This window comes from Amphiprion ocellaris, chromosome 24 (genome assembly GCF_022539595.1).
Source record: "Amphiprion ocellaris isolate individual 3 ecotype Okinawa chromosome 24, ASM2253959v1, whole genome shotgun sequence".
NCBI lineage: Eukaryota > Metazoa > Chordata > Actinopteri > Pomacentridae > Amphiprion > Amphiprion ocellaris.
This window is the reverse complement of record NC_072789.1, coordinates 16234471-16249353: the sequence shown is the minus strand read 5'-3', so window position 1 is coordinate 16249353 and position 14883 is coordinate 16234471. Positions and strand designations below refer to the sequence as shown.

Genomic DNA, 14883 nt, shown 5'->3' with positions numbered 1-14883 from the left:
CAATACCTGACATGGGCCATAAAGAAAGGAAAACAACAAGCTAAAAACAAAGTAAAGAAACAAAAGGAAACACAAACAAAACACACACAACAACCGGACAATAAAAACAAAGACACAATCGCCATCCCATATATCCATGGGATAACAGAACCCATACAGCGCATAATGAAAAAAACACAACATCAATACAGCAGTAAAACCACATACAAAACTCCGACAGCTATTAGTCCATCCCAAAGACAAAATAGAACCGGACAAGAAATGCAACATCATATACGAGATTCCGTGCAAATCTTGCGAGAAAACATACATTGGAGAAACAGGCAGATCATTCAGCACAAGACGAAAAGAACACCAGACAGAATGTGAAAAGGAAACAATCGGACAACTCACAAGAACACAAAAAGAAAAAGCCAAACAAGAAAACAAAACATCAGCCATCACGGATCACTACAAAAGAAATAATCATATCATGGACTGGGACAGGGGGAGGATTGTAACATCGGAGACCAACAAGCATAAACGATGGATCAAGGAGGCCATCGAGATCAGGAAGCAGGCGAGCTGCTCCATGAACCGGGACGAGGGGGTCTACACCCTCTAATACCTGGAACTCCATCCTCCAGAGACCACCGGATGGCGGGGGGCGTGGCCTATCTGACAGATTCTGACAGATCTGTCAGACTGGTCACATGATAAAAAGGACATGTCATCACACGTCGGATGACGCTCTGAAGAAGACTGCAGTTGCAGTCGAAACATGTCAGCTAAGGTATAACCATCTTTACTTTGATTTGTCGGTGTAAAAAACATCCTAGGCTACCCAGATGGTTAACTATGGAGGCAGTCAGAAGGTAGGTGGGTTACCTGAAGTCCAGATTAAGCTGTTCTTAGAGTTCCTATTAGGGCAAGAACCTTTAGACCAGGGGTGTCAATCTCAAATACACAGTGGGCCAAAATTTAAAATTTGGACAAAGTCGCAGGCCAACATTGATATTCACTGAAAAAATCTTCCTCCAAATATAACAATGAACCTTTTCATATGGACTCAACCATGTTTTGCTGAAACATTGAATATGGAAGAAGCAAAGCTTAATACTATACAATATACAGTTCGCAACATAACAATAAGAACAGATATGAATTTAAATATAGAATATCATATATTTTCAAATTTTGTTTTTTTTGAGTCCTTTCACTACTTGAAATATGTATTTTTTTGTTTGAGTCTATATAGTTCTTTATATTTACTTTGAAGGCCAAATTTGATTAAATATAATTAAAAATGGCCACAACAAGATCAGAACTTAATAATTTATCATCTCCCATAAAGCAAAGTCACTTCTGCACCTTTTTGGCTCTGAATCAGAGAAAGCAGCAATTTCTCATCAATTCTGTTCCATGCTTTAATAATTAATTTTTCAGATCATTCTTGTTATTGAACTGTTTTCCATCATTATGAACTTTTCTTGCCATAAATCTCCATAACTTTCTGATGGGATTAAGGTCTGAGGACTTGGCAGCCAGTTCATCACATCTATATCACTCTTTCCACAGTATTCTGTGGTCTTCTGTGATTTGTGGCATGGTGCGTTGTCTTATTGATAGATCCATTTTTCATTTTTAGAATAAATAAGTGGTTCAGTGTTTTTTTCACAAGTTTTATATAAGATTCTGAATTTGTCATTTCATCAACAAATTCTAAATAGATTTTTTTTTCCATAAAAAGCTCCCATAACTCCAGCTATCTCTGGATAAAAAATAGTTTCAGCATCGATATGATGCCAGTAGAATTTAAACCCACCAGGACTATCCAGATTACATTTAACCCTGTAAATTAAACATTTTTTAGCCAGTTCAATTCTATAAATGTCATCCGTTAAAGGTTTTCCTCACATTTTGGTGTATTTTAACCCTTCGATGGCCTAAATTCTTTGAATAGACCTTGTGCTGTAATCAATGTCTAACTTAGTTTTTATTTTCATTGCAGTGGTTGATTTTTCCTGAACAAGATCAATGATTTTTCAATACATCTTTCTCCAATTTTAGTTGGTCTACCTGTGGGTTTTAAACTATTATAACTTTCTTTTTCATTCAATAAATTACTAATAACACACTTTTGATCTTCATATTTGTTTGCTTATTTGTTAAGTGGAATTTAATTTTCCGTGTTGAATAATCACAGCTTTTTCTTCTTCAGACAAGGTTTATCCTCTTCCGTGGCAAAAATGAATTGTAGAAATGAAAATAGAAAAAATATCTTTTGTAAAGCAGTGAAACTAATATTTTTATTTTTGTTCTTATCTTTTTGTTGCCATTTTTTAATTATATTTAATCAAATTAAGCCCTAAAAGCAAATATAAATAACTATAAAGACTAGAACAAAAACATACATATTTTTAATAGTGAAAAGACTCAGAAACAAAACTTGAAAATATATGATATTTTATGTTTTAATTTCTATCTGTTCTTATTATTACAGTCAGTGACCGAGTAAAACATGAACAATATAAAGTTATGAACATTAACTTTAACTTTCAAACCGATTTTTCTCAAAACAATTTAAAAAAATACACTGAGGCCAAAATGTGACCGTTAAATAAACGTAAAACTACTAATATCCATAGATATACAGTCTATGCTAATATCCCAGTTTAACCGCTATAGAACGGTCAGATCCAGCGGCAGCTAAGGCTGTTCTTGGTGGCTACAGTGAGGCTGATCATCTCGTCATAGCTGTCTAACCTGGATGTTCACATCTCTGAAACAGTAGGAGAACATTTTTGATCAGGCTTTATCTTGATAAATTAACCACAGATTGGGATATTGTTTTTTTGGCTTCCCCAAGTCCACTCAAGTCTGGTCTGATGCAGTCTCCATGATGTGGGCGGAGCCAGAACACATCCAGGTATTTCATCCATTCTCAGCCAGATGCTACATTGAATTGGATCAGTACTTGGTCTCTGACTGATGACGTTTCACGAGTACGTGAGAACGCAAGTACGGATCACAGACTGTACAGTCTATGATATGGACAAGTATGTATATTGAGAAACGGCTGGAGTTTATGGTCTTGTCCTGATTGATGCGCCAAAACACCAGCAGAGCATTCTGGGATTTGTAATAATAGCGGTACATGCGCTATATAAAACCAGAGGGCCGGTTCTGGTAGTTATTTAGTATTGCCTCGCGGGCCAAATATAATTACATTGCGGACCAAATCTGGCCCACGGGCCAGAGTTTGAAACCTATGCTTCAGACAATAGAACCTAAAAACAGAGAGCTGAACCAGCAGCCCTGTTCTGGACTCACTGGGGCCCTTATCAGTACACTACCAGTCAAAACTTTTAGAACGCCCCAATTTTTCTGTTTTTTCTTTGAAATTCAAGTAGTTCAAGTCCAGTGAGTAGCTTGAAATGGAACAAAGGTAAGTGGTGAACTGCCAGAAGTTAAAAAAAAAAAAAAAGGTAAAGTTACCCAAAACTGAAAAATAATGTACGTTTCAGAATTATATAAAAAGGCCTTTTTCAAGGATCAGAAATGGTTTAACAACTTAAAGCTGTTCTGCAGCAATGGAGGTTGATCAAGCCTTGAAAGTTGGTACTATCAGATCCTACAGGTGTCCCAACTTTTCTAGATTCCTTCCAACCCCCTCTGTCTGCATAAAGTAGTGTTGGAACACACCATGGAACCCTCCAGAGCATTATTTGAACAGTATTGTACTGCAGAAAGTAGTGTGTTGCTACAAAAAAGGAGAGGAAAAGCAATTAACAATAGAAGAGAGACAGACCATCATAACACTTAAAATGTAGGTTTTCCTACAGAGAAACTGAAGACAGTCAAGGTGTCATTGAGTACAGTTTTCTTCACCATCAAAAGGCTCTCAGAAACCTGCTTAAAATGGACACCAGTTTAGAAAATTGGATTTGAGGATCACCAGCCATAAAACTGACTGTTATGCTACAGCTACACTACAACCTGCTGCCTCATGCAACTCCATAGACAACCACTGTTCTGTGTTGTACAAAACAACCTGCTGAAACTCAGCTTCCCTTTCAGGCATGATGAACTGCTGCCATCTTTCTTTACAGACCAAAGAATCCATCAGTTTTACCTTCAGTCTGAGGAAGAGGAGGCTGAGTCTGAGAGAAGGAAGGTTCTCTGTTCTCTGAAGTCTCCCCAACATCACTGACATGAACTGACAGACAGACAGAGATCACATGTTATATTCTCCACTGCTTACTGCTTTCATTTATTTCAGCTACAACAGACTTAGAAGGGACTTTATGTTAACATTTATTGATGAGTTTATGGTGTTGATTAACTCTGGTTTTCTGACACCAAACTGCTCCTTCAAAGTAAAACCTAATGTGACTCTGACATTAGTCTGGAATATCCAGACCATTCTGAAGAACAGAGTGTTCTGGCTTCACCTCATCATCATCAGTAGTATGTTCTAACTGGATGCACACTGCAGGACACAGTGAATACTTTGTGAGGTCAACTGCAGCATGTATTTAAAGGTTTGTGATTTGGATTGCAGCTGCTTCAACAACATTGTTCTGCCCTTACTGAGAGCTGATTGGTCAGCTTCCCTCTGGTTGTAAACTGCAGGATCACTCCCAGCTAAACAATATGAATGAAGAATCTTCAGAAACTGTCTGATCGGCTCATAATTTCGTGAGTACAGGTGGGACATGCTTTGCTTCCACAGAAGGTCAGCTCATACAGAACTAATTTTGGTGTTCTATCAAGGTTTAAACAGCAGGGGGCAGCATTCAGTCAGTAGGTTGATCAGTAGATTTTACAGAGGAACTGACCTTACATGTGGACTCAGGAAAAACTGACAGAACCTGAACTCTATCAAACTGTAGCAGCACCATCATGCATCTTTCTGACTGTAATGATATCATGTTGTTCTTGTCTTGTGACTGACCTTCTGGTCCTGAGCTGCTGGCAGGAAACCTCTGCAGCAGATCATTCCTGGAGATCTTCTCTAAAACCACCCTGGTCACCTGCACAGCTCTCTGAAGTCCATAAGTCTCCACCATCACATCCACAGTTTTACACCTGTCTAGTGTCTGTAGTCGGCTCTTTGTGATGGCTGGGAGGCCTTGAACATTGTTGGGTTTCTGCAGGAACCACTGGAATGTAGACAGCTGATCATCATCCAGATCATCCAGGATGTTCAAGAGCACCTCTGATGTCATCGTGTCTCCCTGATAAAGTCAAAGAAAATGTCGGCAGTTAATGAACAGTGGAGGTTGTTGTGTAGCAGCAGGACTGCAGTTAATCCTACAGGATCACTGACAGCAACACTGAGGGGAACCAGCAGGGGGCGCTCACTGCTGTCTGTTAAATATTACTCATGGAAGTCACTCTGCAGTCACTGGACCACAACACAAAGATGATCCCACATTATTACACTTTGACCAACAGAGGCTCCAAATAAACATGAACTCTGATCCTTCACAGAACAAGTCCAGGATCAGAGTCAGACTGGAGTCCAGGATCAGAGCCTCATATCAGGGTTTTATACTTTTATACTGAGTCTGTTCAGAGTCCAGACCAAACACTGACTGCTACTAAACAGCTCATTACTGCAATAAATGTCTCTCATGGATCCACATACATTTCATTCTTCAACTTTTCAACAAAACACAAACTTCTGTGAGGATTCTTCTCAAAACATTTCTCCTGACAGTAATAAAAGCTGTTCTCTTGGATTTCTTTCTGCTCTATTTGACTATTTATCAGTGTTTTCAGTCTGTTTCTGTCCTTTTAGACGGACTCTTGTGATCAGCTGATTTCTACACAGCAGCAGCAAACTGATGCTGATTTCCATGAGACTTGATGTCAAATGGAGGCTGAAGCATGAAAACAGCTCTGAGGTCTGGACTACCAAGCAGGATCTGAGCTCATGGAGGGAACTTCAGCTTTAACTCTGGTTTTCAGGACTTTTCAGGACGCTGGTTCACTTCTTAGCAGGTCCATCACCATGGTAACTGATGCTGAACCAGATAACAGATCAACTAAAACACCTCCTACTGACCAATCAGCTCTCTGGAAACATCTCCATCCTTCCTGAAGATGCTGCAGAGCTCAGTGTGCAGATAGTGAGACGGGAAGATCAGAGTTTTTACAGCTGCAAGTGATTTCAGAGACATTTCATAGTTCTGTATGTCTTTGTGGAGCCATAGAATCCTAAAACAGGAAGTGATGAAACACCACAACCTTTCAGCTGATTGTTGATTGATCAGATTTACAGTCAGTCTACTGATCAGATCAATGATGGCTTTCATTGGCTCTTTGCTCCAATGACTGTGTAACATTAGATTTGTGTATAATTATATTCATTTGCTTTATTTAGTTGATTATTTTGGTATTAATTTATGGTGTGTCTTATGTAACCTGTGTGGTTTCCACTCACTGTGTTGTGTCTTATGAAATAAAGTGATTCTCAGGACGAGGTCTGTTCTCTGGATCACTTTAATTTTCTGACCATGCAGGTTACGACTCTGTTAGAATAAAATAATCACACATGAGCTGGTGGCTCTCAGCGGTGAATCTCTTTCTGGCCATATAAAAATATACATGTACAAAAATATAGAAAATAACCAATGTCTAACAAAAGAAACAATTATACAACATATTGATCAAAATAAATTAAGACAAACAAATATTAATGCAAATATAATACTTAGAAAAATAATCTCAAATAAATAAAATATTTTAATGGCAAAATAAATAAAAAGCATCCAGAAACTTCTCTGTTTTATCCAACACATTACAGAACAAAACAAGTAACATAGTAACAGCTATTCTCGTACCTGTTTGACGAAAAATAATCACATGAGCTGGTGTGCTCGACAGCCACGTTCAGACTGATAAGGGAAGCTAACTGTGAGCGCTAGCCTAGCAGTTAGCTTTACACCCATCCTTGTGATATGGACGCTCAGACAGGTGATCTGTTTCCTGGAACCAGTCAGGACTCCACCTATGAGGAAGCAGCAGGCAGAGTTTCACAATAAGAGCACATTTTACAGGCTGATTCCCACTCAGTTCATGTGACGGATTATTTCAACATTCAACCTTTTTCATGTCTCTCAACATCCGACATAACTTCTACAAACCCTGTGGTTCATGAAAGCAGAAACTCCCATCAGGCTGTAAATCCCTGACAGTTAACTTTCCCTAGAATGGAATCACTGGGACAGAACCAACATCAGCAGAGATCACACTAATGCACATTTCCCTCAACAGTGCAGAAAGAGACATGTCTGCTCTCAATCTCATTTAATGCTACATTTAGGAAACATCTGAACATTTCTAGCATTTGGTTTCTTCAAAGTGTATCAGGTGAACTTTATTTCAGTTTAAATCTTTTCCCCTCTGCTGGACAGATCAGATCACAGGTTGTGATTGAGAGATAATAAGAACAACTCGTTTAGAACTGCCTGACAAACACAAATGATATTTACTGATAAAACACATTGATTTCAGCATCAGTTTGATAACTGCTGCTGGTTGGGAACAACATGTCTGAAAATTTGGTTTTATTTATTTAATGTTTTGTGTCACAACAATGTTGTTTTTGAGTTAAAATACGACGAATGATTAAATCAGTTTTATGTCCTATAGATATATAAAAGATAAAAAACAGTTTAAAGTGTCTTTTACTCACATCCAGACGGGGAAAAGAAGCTGCGACATGAAGACGGTAAAAGCAGAACTAACTTGAGGAACAGGAAGCGCCGTGACATCACTGTTGTCAGGGCAACGAAGCAGGAAACAGATTTCTACATGATCGATCCGTTTGTGGTGAGTTAAAACATGACGTTGTGAAAATGTGTGTTTGGGAACATTTTCCATTTCTTTCTGATTCTCTAAATATGAAGCTTTTAGGACAATATCCAGAAGGAAGAATAAAGAAGAATCAATCCCAGAACTGATGAGTCCATTTCAACACTAAATGTCCTGAGAAGCTGTTTTCCAGGAACTACAGTCAGAGAGGGAATCTACACTCTACATGTCACCTGAGGAATCCAAACCTTCTCTGGCTTCATCTTCTTCTTTGTCTGCTGCTGTGGACTTTAATCCACTCCTCATTTCAATGTGGAAGCTCAATAGTTTAGTGTTCTGCTCTCCTTTAGTCTCTTCTTGGATTTTATCACACTTTCTGATTTTTTCTGGGTCTTTGCTTTAAACCACTTCCTGTCGTTTTTCCACATTCATGAAAATGTCCTTTAGATGAGATGAATCCAATGAAACTTTGAAGAATTTCACCCATTCTTTCCCATTTCATTGCTTCATTCCTATATTTGACTCTCATAATTACACAGTTTAGTAAATGTCACACTTTGAGCCTCTAGATCAGGGTTCAGCAACCTGCGACTCCGGAGCTGCATTCAGCTCTTTCATCCCTCTGCTGCTGCTCTCTCTGGCTTTGGAAAATAAATAATGAATATTTAATTAAAATGTATTTTATCGTTAATTTTTATAATGCAATTCTAAATTTGAAGATTATGCTGCTCTTGTAAAATCTAAATAAAACGTGTTAAAGATTTTTGTTGCTCTTAATATGCATCACAACCACCAATGTGTGACACCCGCCGGCACATGATTTCTTGAACTTTTCAACCCCAGATAGACAAACTATGGAGAATTCTAAGAAAAGAAAAGTGTGTGAAGAAATCAGAACATTTAATGCTACGTGGGCAGATTCATTTGCTTTCACTGCTGACGATGCTGGTTTACCATTATGCTTAATATGTAATGAGAAACTTGCAAACAACAAAAAGTTAAATGTCACAAGACATTTCCAGAATAAACACACAGCCTTTGCTCAAAAATATCCAGATGGAGATGAGAGGAAAGAAAGCCGTTTCGGAACTGATGCGTAACGTTGATCTGAGCAAAAGTCATTTCAAGAAGTGGATGAAGTCTGCAAATTCAACTGCACATGCTAGTTTTGCAGCCGCTCAGGAAATAGTCAGGCACAGGAAGCCGTTCACAGATGGAGAATATATAAAAGAATCTTTCATTAAGATTTCTGAACATCTATTCACAGACTTTAAAAACAAGAGTGAAATAGTGTAGAAAATCAGGGATATGCTCCTCTCTGCAAAGACTGTCAAAGACAGAACCATAAAAATGGCAGAAGACATCATCAGACAGCAAATTAAAGACATCAGTTCAGCTGTGGGACTCAGTTGTCTGTGATGAATCTAAAGACAAAGGTAATATTGAACAAATAGCGCTGTTTTGCTGGTATGTAAACTCTGCTGGACCACAGGAAGAAATGATTGAGTTGATACCACTAAAAGGCCAAACATGGGGAGAGGACATCTGTGAGACTGTCTTGAATTGTTTAAGAGCCAAAGGACTAAACAGCATCCACCTGGTGTCAGTGGCTACTGATGGGGAACCCAGTATGACAGGAGCCCAGAAGGACTTTGTGGATTTGCTGCAGAAGTCGCTGGACAGAAAGCTGCTGACTTTTCACTGCATCCTGCACCAAGAGGCACTGTGTGCTCAAACATTTCCTCCAGAATGCACAAAAGTAGTGAATGTTGTCCTTCAGATTGTCAATAAAATGATGGCAAAAGGTTTAAATGGCTGTCAGTGCTGTTTGTTCCTGGACGAGGTGGAAAACATGTATTCTGATCTCCTGCTGCACAACAAGGTCTGGTGGCCGTCCAGAGGGGAGGCGCTGAAACACTTTGTCTGGAAGAAGTGAAAACTTTCCTGGGCAGCAAAGGGCTCATCTTTCCTGAACTGGAACAGCCAGAGTGGCTGGAAAAGCTACACTTCATGGTAGACATGGCAACACACCTGAACACGCTGAACACAGCTCTTCAGGGAAAAGGAAGCACAGCTCTGCACATGCTGGAGGAGGGTTTGGCTTTTGAGCACAAGTTGACAGTGTTTGCCAGAGATTTACAGAGAGGTACACCGTCTCACTTCCCCAATTTGAGGGAGTTCAAACAAGCTCACAACATGATAAATTCAGAGTATTTATACTCTGCAATCATCACAATGCAAACATCGTTTGGGAAATAGTTCTGTGAGTTCAGAGAGGAAAAAAACACATTATCCTTCCCTGTCACTCCCCTAAGCATCGATCCATCCCAACTGAATACGACTGCATTGGAAGGTGTGAGTCAACCTGATCTTGAGATGGAACTGGCCGACATACTGACAAAGACATATGGGTGTCCAAGTTTAAAGGCTTGACAGCTGATCTTGAAGATGTTGCTCATCAGAAGGCCGTTCTTGCTCAGAATCACAAATGGAGCGATACTGAAAACCTCCCCAAACCAGACAAACTTGTGTTCGAAACATGGAATGCTATCGCTGACACTTATGTGAACATGGAAAAGTATGTGCTTGGAGTCCTGTCGATCTCTGGATCCACATATGTATGTGAGCAGGTGTTCTCCAACCCCTGCTCTAGACCCACATCATCACTTTGTAAATTCTGTTTTTAAGGATCATTTTAATGTTCTTACAACTTAGAACTAATTCCCGTATTGATTCAATATGGGACGCAACAATTCAAATTCAAATAAAGGACGATTCTGTATTTTAAGGGACGGGTGGAAACCCTAGTTCTGCCACGGAACAAATAAGTAACAAATAACGGAGCAAATATAGCTTCAGGAGGCTCCCTCACGGCGGCCAGCTTGGATTAAAAGGCCTTTCTTAGTGATGGCAAACATTTCTGGACTCCAAGAATCAGCTCTTAGTGCTGGATGTTAGTTTTAGCTTCCACAGCAAAGCAGATGCTCCACTGGTTTATCAGTGGAAGAAAAGTCCACGACTCTCTGACTGGATTCACATCACTTTAATCTACGCTACATTTTCACACTGATGTCGTCTCGCTGTCGCACTTTATGGAAATGAGCTGAAAGAAAAGGTTAACTTGATGTATTATTGTTGTTTCACACAATAAATGCTGTAAATAATGAATATTTAACTGTCAGGTTTTAGCCAGTTTACTGTTCCTTCATAGATTTTCACAATTTTGATAAATTGCTGTAAAATCTAAGGGAAAAAAGTATTAATTTACATGTTAACTGTAAAAACCAAACAAACAAACAAAAACAAATAATTAAAAAACAGGTCAAAACTGTAAAACACATTCAGGTCAAAAATTAGTATTTTTTTTAAAAAAGTAATTAGTTTTTTTTTTTTTACCATATTAACAGCACATTGTATGAATGTACTAAAGTGGGCTGCACAGTGGCTCAGTGGTTAGTACTGTCGCCTTGCAGCCAGAAGATCCCTGATCCTGGGATCTTTCTGCATGGAGTCTCCATGTTCTCCCTGTACATGTGTGGGTTTTCTACAGGTTCTGCAGCTTCCTGCAAAATTAATTGGCGATTCTAAATTGTCCGTAGTTATGAATGTGATTGTGATTGTCTCTATGTGTAGCCCTGTGATGGACTGTTACCTGTCCAGGTGAACCTTCACCCTCAGTCAGTTGGGAGAGACTCCAGCTCCCATGACCCTGATGAGGATTAAATGGTGGATAGATGATGGATGAATGGATGCACTAAAGTAATATTCATCCCATGGGGACCAGAGATAGTCTCTGATTTCTCTGTCTCAGCTCTGCATGTCTTCATGTCTGAATTTGTCTCTTTTATTTACCATTCTATGTCTCCTTTTGCCCCGTCCGTGGTAACAGGCTCCAGATAGGGGCAGTACTCTCCCCCTCCCTTCCTGACATGAATCAGCAGGTGCAGATGGGGCAGGAGGCAGCAGGTGGCAGTGGTTCAAACAATCCACTCCTCAGACCATAAAAGCAGACCTCAGTCTTCACTCCATGCTGGACTGTGAACAAAGCAACAGTTAGTTCTGCTCCTGGTTCAGTTCAGCTCCTGGTGTTTTTACATTCAGTAGTGATGGCAGGTGAACCTCATGAAGCATTGAGGCTTTCCATACAATGTGCTGAAAAAGATTCAAAGCTTCAAGGCTTCAGTGACATCTGGTGGACAACTGTAGCCATAGCAACCTCTCAAGAGCACGACTGAAGCACTGACACTGTTTCAATCCCATGTCAGCAATAAAAGTTCAGAAAAGACTGTGTGGTCATTTATGTGTTTTGTTCATTTATACTAAACAATGATTATATCATCATTACACAATAAAATAAATTATACTTGTTAGACACTTAGAAGTACAACTAAGTTCTTTGTTAAAAGGAGTAAAACATTAGTTTTTTGTTTTGAAAAAACAAAGAAACAAACAAAAACTAATCTGCAGACACACTCACCCAAACTCTAAAATACATTCCAGATTAAAGAAAGAATAAATCTAAATGACAGAATATGAAGCATTAAATGTTGGTTCAGGTTCATTTAGAGCTTTAAGCTTTATTTAAAACTGGACTAAAAGTCTGTAGCAGGATCAGAGATCCTTCCTGCTTTGCAGCTGATCTTGGTGTTTGAGTGAACTCAGAAACATCTTGTTTTTTTGTTTACTGTTTTCCTCCAGCGTTTTTAAAGAAAACATTTAAAGCTAATGGTTTGTCTGTCATTTGGGGATTTTTATGATCCATCAGGAATGTTTATTCACAGATGCAAGGTGACAAAGGTGTTTTTCTTCACAGGTTTTCATTCAGAAATACTATTTTTTCTACTGTGGCAGGCTTCAGTCTGCTCCTCTTCTGACTCACCAGCTCCCCAGCTTTAGAAAATATCCTTTCACAGGGAACAGATGACACTGGGATGCACAGATACTTACAGCCAGTTTCCACAGTGGAGGATACTATGTCTAATGTGCTGCCCAGTATGTCAGGGGATTATCTGTTCTTGCCAGATGTTGCTCTTTTAAATCCCTGAGACAGACAGAAAGGCAATGAATGACTGAATGAAACAACTGATATTTCAGCAGTACTCCATATACATACCTCTGGATCTCCACTACAGTGCTGGCAGATGCACTGCTGCTGTGCTGCTGAGACTCTACATGGCTGTCCAGCAAAGCCCACAAGTTGTAGTTCTCTTCACTGGTAGATGTTGCTGAATTCTCCAGAGGAACATCTTCTGTTGACTCTTCAATAAGGCTGGCACACTCCCATGTCAGCCTTTCAACAGCAGCCTGAGCATTGCTTGGATTGCTAAAGCCAACCTCTTTGAACCGTGGATCCAGGATGGTGCCACAGACAAGGAGTTCATCTTTTCCAGGCCATTGAATTCTTCATTCATGTTATGTCTCAAGTGATTGGTGAGTGTGGCACCAATACAAGGAGCCATTTGGGCCCATTCAGTAGAAATAACATGTCTGAGCATGTTGCTGATAGGAATCTCCTTAGACTCTGACACTCTCCTCTCCTCAGAGAGCTCAACAGTTGCCTGATAGAATGGTTTTAAACTGTCAGCCACTTGTTGATGGCCTCATATTCATGGGCAGTGAAAGGCTCTATGTCAGTGGTTAGAGATGTCAGGGCTGCCCCTAATGCTTCTCTCTGCTCAGAAAGCCTTTGAAACATGGCAAAGGTGCTCTTCCATCTGGTATCCACCTCTTGGATCAGCTCCTTTTGTTTCATGCTCATATTACCTTGAATAGCATACAACTTTTCTTTGGCTTTGGATCTTGACTTGAAGTGTGCAACTATTTTGCAGGTCCTACTGCGCATGTTTTCCAGATGGGTTGTTTGAGAAAGGGATTTCTTGACAATAAGATTAAGCATGAGGGCAAAGCAATAAATGTGTCTAATGTTTTAATGATTGACTAACGCTTATTACAGTTTGTTTACATTTTCAAAATCAGATTTTCTAAATCACGGCATTTTTCCGTGAAACAAATCACGGCTTTTATTTTGAAAGAGATTCCTGGAAACGTTGTTTTTCTGTAATTCCACTAACTTGACTGACTGTGGGCTGCAGTTCCTGTTATTTAAACATCAATATGATGTATAAATGCAGATGGACTTCATATATTTCACTATGCAGACATTTTTATTCATGTCCAGTATATTTTATAGACATAAACATATTTGATAGAAATATTAGAAATGGATTTCTGTTTCCTCATAATAATTGAGTTAATGCCATTAAATGAATCAGTGATTCATCTTTAGTGTGAAACCTTTACTTTGCAGCTATATTTTAAAAAATGTTGCTCATTTTAAGGGAAGACATTAAAGGATGGTTTTCTTAGTTCAATGAAATAAAGGTTGAATTGATTAAAAATGTATTTATTTCCATTTTAAATGTCTGGATTGAATGAATACAGTTGTATTTTATATTATTGTGAATTCTTATTCAGATAAAACACCAGATGATGGATCAGTTCATTCAACATTACACACTCAGTATTGATTTAATGAGTATTTTCTTTCATTTCATGTGTCTGTATCTGTCAGTGCATCAGAGTGAAGTTATTGAATTTTATTCCCAATAAAAACTCCTTGAGATGATGATGAGATCAAAAATGTCAAATAATGTGTAAATTCTGGTATTTCCAAATAATAAAATAAAAAATATCAAAAAAAAATAACATCTTTACAAAATGACAAGTTAAGGCACAAGAAACACAAATTTCCAAATCTCTGTTTCTCACAACATAAAGTTTTTGAAACAAATACCTGAAGTAAGGGAACGTTTGTATGTTTGAACAGTGCAAACTACTTCCAGTGACAAGATCTACTGTATTTCACTTCCCTCCAAATGGCACCGGCTCAGTAGATAGAAAATAACATTACAACTCGGGGTGGTTGTTGTTGTGGGTTAGGGTTATCTCTCTGGCAAAATAAAGCAGATCTGATGTGGTAAATAAAGCAGTAATGAGTCGAGCGTAGCTCAGTGTAACGGAGTAAGAGCAGCGTTCCTTCTTCACAAATCTACTCAAGTAAAAGTAAAAAGTATGGCAGAG

At 38.9% G+C, this 14883-nt stretch overlaps 1 long non-coding RNA gene across 1 annotated transcript; it reads right to left on the bottom strand.

Moving 5' to 3' along the window:
- Window positions 1-4720: 4720 nt before the first annotated feature.
- Window positions 4721-7019, bottom strand: LOC129348296 (uncharacterized). The gene is made up of 3 exons (XR_008600810.1): window positions 6831-7019; window positions 6431-6518; window positions 4721-5219 (listed from the first exon to the last, which is right to left on the bottom strand). It is a non-coding gene; the product is annotated as an uncharacterized LOC129348296 (long non-coding RNA).
- Window positions 7020-14883: the final 7864 nt, after the last annotated feature.